Here is a 10181-nt window from a genome sequence, read left to right as displayed (position 1 = left end):
GTTTACGTCATCTATCCTTGTGCAAAGTATGGACTATTATATATTGCTGGAAAGCCCTGGATGTCTACTTTCCAACGCAATTGGAAGCATGCCATTTCGAGTTCTGTAGCTCCAGAAAATCCACTTTGAGTGCAGGGAGGTCAGAATCCAACAGCATCAGCAGTCCTTTTTCAGCCTGAATCAGATTTTTGCTCAGCTCCTTCAATTTCAGTCAGAAAAATACCTGAAATTACAGAAAAACACACAACTCATAGTAAAGTCCAGAAATATGAATTTTTCCTAAGAACTACTAGAAATAGACTAAAAACTAACTAAAATATACTCTAAACTATATGAAATTATCCCCAAAAAGCGTATAAAATATCCGCTCATCACAACACCAAACTTAAACTGTTGCTTGTCCTCAAGCAACTAGACAAATAAAATAGAAGACTAATAGGTTGAGAAGCAATAATATCTCAGAGTTTTTGATTGAAGCTCAGATTCTAATTAGATGAGCGGGACTAGTAGCTTTTTGCTTCTGAACAGTTTTGGCATCTCACTTTATCCATTGAAGCTCAGAGTGATTGGCATCTATAGGAACTTAGAATTCAGATAGTGTTATTGATTCTCTTAGTTCAGTGTGATGATTCTTGAACACAGCTTCTTTATGAGTCTTGGCCGTGGCCCTAAGCACTTTGTTTTCCAGTATTACTACCGGATACATAAATGCCACAGACACATAACTGGGTGAACCTTTTCAGATTGTGACTCAGCTTTGCTAAAGTCCCCAATTAGAGGTGTCCAGAGTTCTTAAGCACACTCTTCTTTTTGCTTTGGACCTTGACTTTAACCGCTCAGTCTCAAGTTTTCACTTGACACCTGCACGCCACAAGCACATGGTTAGGGACAGCTTGGTTTAGCCGCTTAGACCAGGATTTCAGTCCTTTAGGCCCCCCTATCCACTGATGCTCAAAGCCTTGGGATCCTTTTTATTACCCTTGCCTTTTGGTTTTAAGGGTTATTGGCTTTTTCTGCTTGCTTTTTCTTTTTCTTTCTATTGTTTTTTTTTTCCTGCAAGCTTTGTTCTTTGCTGCTTTTTCTTGCTTCAAGAATCATTTTTATGATTTTTCAGATTATCAATAACATGTCTCATGTTCATCATTCTTTCAAGAGCCAACATATTTAACAGTCTTAAGCAACAAATTCAAAAGGCATATGCACTGTTCAAGCATTCATTCAGAAGACAGAACGCATTGCCACCACATTTAACTAATCAGAATTTCTCTTATTAAAACTCGAAATTTTATTGCCTCTTATTCAAAAGATCTACTACTTTATTCATGTTTAATGATGATGAGAAAAATAGACTATAACTTAATTGGAGATAAAATCAAAATAGATACTAATTACTACTATATGACTCCTAAGGTAAAACTAAAATAAGAACAGTTATCACAGAGTTAAGGCTAAGATTAGAACTCAACAACCTTGAGGTTTGGGAAGTGGATGTTCCTCTAGTCTGTGAGGTGCTTGGTCCTTCAAGAGAGAATTTCTGGCGCTTCAGTTCCTTTAAATCACGCCCTTGCTCCTCTTGGAGTGGGTTGTTTTCCTTTAGGGGCCATGATCTTAGTGATCACGGATAAACACACCAAACTTAGAGGTTTGCTTGTCCTCAAGCAAAAGAAAAGAAAGGAGATGGGTAGAAGGAGAGCTCCTCCCCACCATCCTGGCGTTTGAACGCCCAAACACTGCCTGTTTTGGGCGTTCAACGCCCAATTGCTGCACTTCTGGGCGTTCAACGCCCAGTTGCTGCCCTTTTCTGGCGTTGAACGCCAGATTGCTATCCTTCCTGGCGTTCAGCGCCCACTGGATGCCCATTTTGGGCGCTGAACGCCCAAAATGGCCTTCACTGGCGTTTTCTTGCCAGTGAGCTCCCTATCTCTGTTTTGTGTGCAGATTCCTTCTGTAACCCTGTGGATTTATGAAAATAATGATTTACCTTAGTCTCAATGAATTTTATATAAACAAATAAAAATAAAAATCGGGCAAAATGCTTAGAGGATTGTTGCCCCATGGCTGGGTTGCCTCCCAGCAAGCGCTTCTTTATTGTCTTTAGCTGGACCTTGCTGAGCTTTTAATCTAGCTTCAGCCTTGAGCATTCTTGCTCAGTGTTGCCTTCAAGATAATGCTTGATTCTCTGTCCATTGACAATGAACTTCTTATCAGAATCAATATCTTGAAGCTCCACATAACCATATGGTGACACACTTGTAATCACGTATGGTCCCCTCCACCGGGATTTCAGTTTCCCGGGGAATAGCCTGAGTCTGGAGTTAAACAACAGGACTTTTTGTCCTGGTTCAAAGATTCTAGATGACAGCTTTCTGTCATGCCATTTTTTTATTTTTCTTTATAAAGCTTGGCATTTTCGAAAGCTGTGAATCTGAATTCCTCTAGCTCATTTAGCTGGAGCAATCGTTTTTCTCCTGCTAATTTGGCATCTAAGTTTAGGAATCTGGTTGCCCAGTAGGCCTTATGTTCCAGTTCCACGGGCAAGTGGCATGCCTTACCATACACGAGTTGGTATGGAGAGGTCCCTATAGGGGTCTTGAATGCTGTTCTGTAAGCCCACAGAGCATCATCCAAGCTCCTTGCCCAATCCTTTCTACGGGTATTTACTGTCCGTTCCAAGATTCTCTTTAATTCTCTGTTAGAGACTTCAGCTTGCCCGTTGGTTTGTGGATGATATGGAGTGGCCACTTTGTGGCGAATTCCATACCGAACCATGGCAGAGTAAAGCTGTTTATTACAGAAGTGAGTGCCCCCATCGCTGATTAACACTCTAGGGACACCAAACCTGCTAAAGATATGTTTCTGGAGGAATTTCAGCACTGTTTTAGTATCATTGGAGGGTGTGGCGATAGCCTCAACCCATTTTGATACATAGTCAACTGCCACCAGAATATAAGTGTTTGAGTATGATGGTGGGAAAGGTCCCATGAAGTCAATTCCCCATACATCAAACAACTCTATTTCCAAGATCCCTTGTTGAGGCATGGCGTAACCATGAGGCAGATTACCAGCTCTTTGGCAACTGTCACAATTACGTACAAACTCTCGGTAATCTTTATAGAGTGTGGGCCAATAGAAGCCACATTGGAGAACCTTGGTGGCTGTTCGCTCACCTCCGAAATGGCCTCCATATTGAGATCCATGGCAATGCCATAGGATTCTCTGTGCTTCCTCTCTGGGGACACACCTACGGATAATTCCGTCTGCACATCTCTTAAAGAGATAGGGCTCATCCCACAAGTAGTACTTTGCATCAGTAATTAGTTTCTTTTTTTGTATTCTATTGTACTCCTTGGGTATGAACCTTGCAGCTTTATAGTTTGCAATATCGGCAAACCATGGTGCTTCCTGAATGGCAAATAGATGCTCATCAGGGAACGTCTCAGAGATCTCAAGGAAGGGGAGGGACGTCCCTCCCACTGGCTCTATCCGGGACAGATGATCAGCCACTTGGTTCTCTGTCCCTTTTCTGTCTCTTATTTCTATATCAAACTCTTGCAGAAGCAATACCCATCTGATGAGCCTGGGTTTTGAATCCTGCTTTGTGAGTAGATATTTAAGAGCAGCATGGTCAGTATACACAATCACTTTTGATCCTACTAAGTATGATCTGAACTTGTCAATGGCGTAAACCACTGCAAGTAGTTCTTTTTCTGTGGTTGTGTAATTTTTCTGGGCATCATTTAGAACGCGACTGGCATAATAAATGACATGCAGAAGCTTGTCATGCCTCTGTCCCAATACTGCACCAATGGCATGATCACTGGCATCACACATTAACTCAAATGGCAATGTCCAGTCTGGTGCAGAAATGACTGGTGCTGTGACCAGCTTAGCTTTTAGCGTTTCAAACGCCTGCAGGCATGCTGTGTCAAACACAAATGGCGTGTCAGCAGCTAGCAGATTGCTTAGAGGTTTTGCGATTTTTGAAAAATCCTTTATAAACCTCCTATAGAATCCTGCATGCCCCAGAAAGCTTCTGATTGCCTTAACATTGGCAGGTGGTGGTAATTTTTCAATTACCTCTATTTTTGCTTGATCCACCTCTATTCCCTTGTTTGAGATTTTATGCCCAAGAACAATTCCTTCAGTCACCATGAAGTGACACTTTTCCCAGTTTAAAACTAGGTTGGTTTCTTGGCATCTTTTTAGAACAAGTTTCAGGTGATCAAGACAGGAGCTGAATGAGTCTCCATATACTGAGAAGTCATCCATGAAGACTTCCAGAAATTTTTCCACCATATCAGAGAAAATAGAGAGCATGCATCTCTGGAAGGTTGCAGGTGCATTGCATAGCCCAAAGGGCATCCTTCTATAAGCAAACACTCCGGATGGACATGTGAATGCTGTTTTCTCTTGATCCTGGGGATCTACTGCAATCTGGTTATAGCCTGAGTAGCCATCCAAAAAGCAGTAATAATCACGACCTGCTAGTCTCTCTAGCATCTGGTCTATGAATGGTAAAGGAAAATGATCCTTTCTGGTGGCTGTATTGAGCCTTCTGTAGTCAATACACATGCGCCACCCTATAAACTGTTCTTGTAGGAACCAGTTCATTTTTTTCATTATGAATCACTGTCATGCCTCCCTTTTTTGGGACGACTTGAACAGGGCTCACCCAGGGGCTGTCAGAAATGGGATAAATAATCCCAGCCTCTAGTAATTTGGTGACCTCTTTCTGCACCACTTCCTTCATGGCTGGATTTAGCCGCCTCTGTGGTTGAACCACTGGTTTGGCATTATCCTCCAATGGGATTTTGTGCATTCACCTAGCTGGGCTTATGCCCTTAAGGTCACCTATGGACCATCCAAGAGCTGTCTTGTGTGTCCTTAGCACTTGAATAAGTGCTTCCTCTTCCTGTGAATTTAAAGCAGAGCTTATGATCACTGGAAAAGTGTCACCTTCTCCTAGAAATGCATATTTCAAGGATGGTGGCAGTGGCTTGAGCTCTGGTTTAGGAGGTTTTTCCTCTTTCAGAAGAAAGTTCAGAGGCTCTTTCATGTCCCCTGAATCCTCTAAATCAGGCTGAACATCTTTAAAGATGTTTTCCAACTCTGATTCGAGACTCTCAGCCATGTTGATCTCTTCTACCAAAGAGTCAATAAGGTCAACTTTCATGCAGTCTGTTGATGTGTTTGGATGCTGCATGGCTTTGACAGCGTTCAACTTGAACTCGTCATCGTTGACTCTCAGGGTTATTTCCCCTTGCTGGACGTCAATGAGGGATCGTCCAGTTGCTAGGAAGGGTCTTCCTAGAATGAGAGTAGCACTCTTGTGCTCCTCCATTTCCAGCACAACAAAGTCAGTGGGAAAGGCGAATGGCCCAACTCTGACAATCATGTCCTCAATCACGCCTGATGGGTATTTAGTGGAACCATCAGCAAGTTGGAGACATATCCGGGTTGGTTTAACCTCTTCAGTTAAGCCAAGCTTCCTGATAGTGGATGCAGGTATTAGGTTGATGCTTGCCCCAAGATCGCATAAGGCTGTCTTGGTGCAATCACCTTCCAATATGCATGGTATCAGAAAACTCCCAGGGTCTTTAAGCTTTTCAGGAAAGCTTTTTAGAATGACTGCACTGCATTCTTCAGTGAGGAGAACTCTTTCTGTTTCTCTCCACTCCTTTTTATGACTCAAGATCTCTTTCATGAACTTGGCATAAGAAGGTATTTGCTCAAGTGCCTCTGCAAAAGAAATCTTTATTTCAAGAGTCCTTAGATAATCTGCAAAGCGAGCAAATTGCTTATCCTGCTCCTCTTTCCGGAGTTTTTGAGGATAAGGTATCTTGGCTTTATATTCCTCAACCTTAGTGGTTAAAGAAGCCTTTTTAGAGGGGTTGTTATCAGCACTTGTGTGTGTCTGATCCCTCACTGGCAATTGAGTGCCAGAGTCAGAAGCTGGAGTGACGTTAAACGCCCGCTCACTGTCTGTTCCTGGCGCCTGAACGCCAGGAATGTGCCCATTTTGGGCGTTCAATGCTGGCTTCTGCCCCATTTGGGTGTTCAACGCCAGATTCTTGCCCATTTCTGGCGTTGAACGCCAATCCTGCCTTGTTTCTGGCGTTGAACGCCAGTTTTGGGCATGGTCTGGGCGTTCAGCGCCAGCCTTCCACCCATTTTCTGGTGTTTTAGTGCCAGAATTATTTTTCCCTGGGCTCTTACTGTCCTCAGGGGAATCTTTGGTGGGTTGCTCATTTCTTGAATTTTTGATGCCTTGAGGTGGGGTATTTAATGTTTTCCCACTTCTTAATTGAACTGCTTGGCATTCTTCTGCTATTTGCTTTGATAGCTGCTGCTTTGTTTGCTTAAACTGTTCTTCCATATGTATATTAGCTATCCTTGTCTCCTGTAACCCGTCTTTGAATTCAGCTAGCTGCTTTGTTAGAAAATCTAATTGCTGATTGAATTCAGCAGCTTGTTTTACAGTACTGAATTCAGCAGTTACTGTTTTAACCTCTTCATTCATGGAAGGGTTGCTGCTTAGATACAGATGCTGATTCCTGGCAACTGTATCAATGAGCTCTTGAGCTTCTTCAATTGTCTTTCTCATATGGATAGATCCTCTAGCTGAGTAATCTAAAGACATCTGAGCTCCTTCTGCAAGCCCATAGTAGAAGATGTCTAACTGAACCCACTCTGAAAACATTTCAGAGGGGCATTTCCGTAGCATCTCTCTGTACCTCTCCCAGGCATCATAAAGAGATTCATTATCTCCTTGTTTGAAGCCTTGGATGTCCAGCCTTAGCTGTGTCATCCTTTTTGGAGGGAAATATTGATTCAGGAATTTTTCTGTCAGCTGTTTCCATGTTCTTATGCTGGCCTTAGGTTGGTTATTTAACCACCTCTTGGCTTGATCTTTTACAGCAAATGGAAACAGTAATAGTCTGTAGACATCCTGATCTATTTCCTTATCATGTACTGTGTCAGCAATTTGTAAAAATTGTGCCAGAAACTCTGTAGGTTCTTCTTGTGGAAGACCGGAATACTGGCAACTTTGCTGCACCATGATAATGAGCTGAGGATTCAACTCAAAGCTACTGACTCCAATGGAGGGTATGCATATGCTACTCCCATATGAAGCAGTAGAGGGGTTAGAATATGACCCCAGAGTCCTCCTGGACTGTTCATTTCCACTTATGTCCATGATGGATCTATGGATATAACTTGGACTGATTTATCTTTTTATTTATTTTATTTTATAAGAAGTAAACACTTAAATAAAATAAAATAATTAAAAAGAATTTGAATTTTGAAATAAATTTTTTTTTCGTAAAAAAAAATTAAAAATAATTAGTTAAAAAAAAAAACGAAATTTTTGAAAAAAAGAGGGAAGATATTTTCGAAAATTAGAGAGAGAGAGTTAGTTAGGTAGTTTTGAAAAAGTTAAGAAACAAACAAAAAGTTAGTTAGTTAGTTGAAACAAATTTTGAAAAGATAAGAAGTTAGGAAGTTAGAAGAGATATTTTGAAAAGATATTTTTTTTTTGAATTTAGTGAGGAGAGAGAAAAACAATAAGATAGTACAAGATTTAAAATTTTTAGATCTAATGCTCCTTGTTTTCGAAAAATTTGGAGGGAAAACACCAAGGAACACCAAACTTAAAAATTTTAAGATGAAGACACAAGGAAACTCAAGAACACTTTGAAGACTCACAAGAACACAAGAACATGAAGGAAGAACACCAAACTTAAAATTTTTAGAAAACCAAACCAAAATTTTCGAAAATCAAAGGGGAATCAACAAGAAAACACCAAACTTAAAGTTTGGCACAAGATTTAATAGAAAAAATATTTTTGAAAAAGAAGGTTTTGAAAAGAGTATAAAAGATTCTAACCCAATCAAATTAATGCTCTAGCCAAATGAGTTATGGGACCTTATAAAAAAAATTTTAAGAAAGATTATTTTTGAAAACACCAAACTTAAAGTTTGGCACAGGATTTAATAAAAAAAATATTTTTGAAAAAGAAGGTTTTGAAAAGAGTAATAAAGATTCTAACCCAATCAAATTAATGTTCTAGCCAAATGAGTTATGGGACCTTCAAAAAATTTTAAGAAAGATTATTTTTGAAAACACCAAACTTAAAGTTTGGCACAGGTTTTAATAGAAAAATTATTTTTGAAAAAGGTTTTTAAAAATATGATAGCCAATTATCATGAACATAAACACCACGTTCTAAATAACTGAGCTATAAGTTTAAAGTATTTTAACAAGGGGTAAATAATAAAAGACTCTAAACCAAAAAAAAGAAAGATTTTTCCTAATCTAAGCAACAAAATAATCCGTCAGTTGTTCAAACACGAACAATCCCCGGCAACGGCGCCAAAAACTTAGTGCACGAAATTGTGATCTCCAGGCTCGAACAAATCCTGGTAATGGCTCCAAAGCTTGGTGCTCTGATCTTAATTCATAATTGTCACAACTTCGATACAACTAACCAGCAAGTGCACTGGGTCGTCCAAGTAATACCTTACGTGAGTAAGGGTCGAATCCCACGGAGATTGTTGGTTTAAAGCAATCTATGGTTATCTTGTAAATCTTAGTCAGGAAGTCAATTATGTTTATCAATTGAATTGTGAGTAACCAGTAGAGCATAAATTAAAAGTTACTTGTTGTGCAGTAATGGAGAATATGTTGGAGTTTTGGAGATGCTTTGTCTTCTGAATCTCTGCTTTCCTCTGTTTTCTTGTTCACGCACGCACGTCCTCCTATGGCAAGCTGTGTGTTGGTGGATCACCGTTGTCAATGGCTACCTTCCATCCTTCCAGTGAAAACTACGCTCACGCGCTCTGTCACAGCACGGCTAATCACCGGTTGGTTCTCGATCCGGTTGGAATAGGATTTACTATCCTTTTGCGTCTGTCACTAACGCCCAGCCTTCAGGAGTTTGAAACTCGTCACAGTCATTCAATCCTTGAATCCTACTCGGAATACCACAGACAAGGTTTAGACTTTCCGGATTCTCATGAATGCCGCCATCAGTTCTAGCTTATACCACGGAGATTCTGATTAAGGAATCTAAGAGATACTCATTCAATCGGATATAGAACGGAGGTGGTTGTCAGGCACACGTTCGTGGGTTGAGGAGGGTGATGAATGTCACAGATCATCACCTTCATCACAGTTAAGCGCGAATGAACATCTTAGATAGGAACAAGCGTGTTTGAATGGAAAACAGAAATACTTGCATTAATACATCGAGACACAGCAGAGCTCCTCACCCCCAACAATGGGGTTTAGAGACTCATGCCGTCAGAGAATACAAAGTTTGGATCTGAAAATGTCATGAGATACAAAATAAGTCTCTAAAAGTTGTTTAAATACTAAACTAGTAGCCTAGGGTTACAAAATATGAGTGGACTATGATGGATGATGCAGAGGTCCACTTCTGGGGCCCACTTGGTGTGTGCTGGGGCTGAGATTTAAGTGAGTCACGTGCAGAGGCCATTTGTGGAGTTGAACGCCAGTTTTTATGCCAGTTTGGGCGTTCAACTCCAGTTTTTGATCATTTTCTGGCGCTGGACGCCAGAATTGGGCAGAGAACTGGCGTTGAACGCCAGTTTACGTCATCTATCCTTGTGCAAAGTATGGACTATTATATATTGCTGGAAAGCCCTGGATGTCTACTTTCCAACGCAATTGGAAGCATGCCATTTCGAGTTCTGTAGCTCCAGAAAATCCACTTTGAGTGCAGGGAGGTCAGAATCCAACAGCATCAGCAGTCCTTTTTCAGCCTGAATCAGATTTTTGCTCAGCTCCTTCAATTTCAGTCAGAAAAATACCTGAAATTACAGAAAAACACACAACTCATAGTAAAGTCCATAAATATGAATTTTTCCTAAGAACTACTAGAAATAGACTAAAAACTAACTAAAATATACTCTAAACTATATGAAATTATCCCCAAAAAGCGTATAAAATATCCGCTCATCAGATACCCGTAACGAGAATAATCATCTATGAACATAATAAAATACCGTTGTCCATTCCAAGAGACAGTAGGGAATTGGCCACATATATCAGTATGTATCAGTTCTAAGACATCTTTAGCTCTCTCGGCACCTAATTTCCTTTTGTTTGTCCTCTTTCCCTTTATGCACTCAATGCAGACTTCAAAGTCTGTCAAATT

This window comes from Arachis ipaensis, chromosome B10, assembly GCF_059453495.1.
Source record: "Arachis ipaensis isolate K30076 ecotype BB chromosome B10, ASM5945349v1, whole genome shotgun sequence".
Lineage (NCBI taxonomy): Eukaryota > Viridiplantae > Streptophyta > Magnoliopsida > Fabales > Fabaceae > Arachis > Arachis ipaensis.
The sequence above is the reverse complement of the archived record's forward strand: the minus strand, read 5'-3'. Positions refer to the sequence as shown.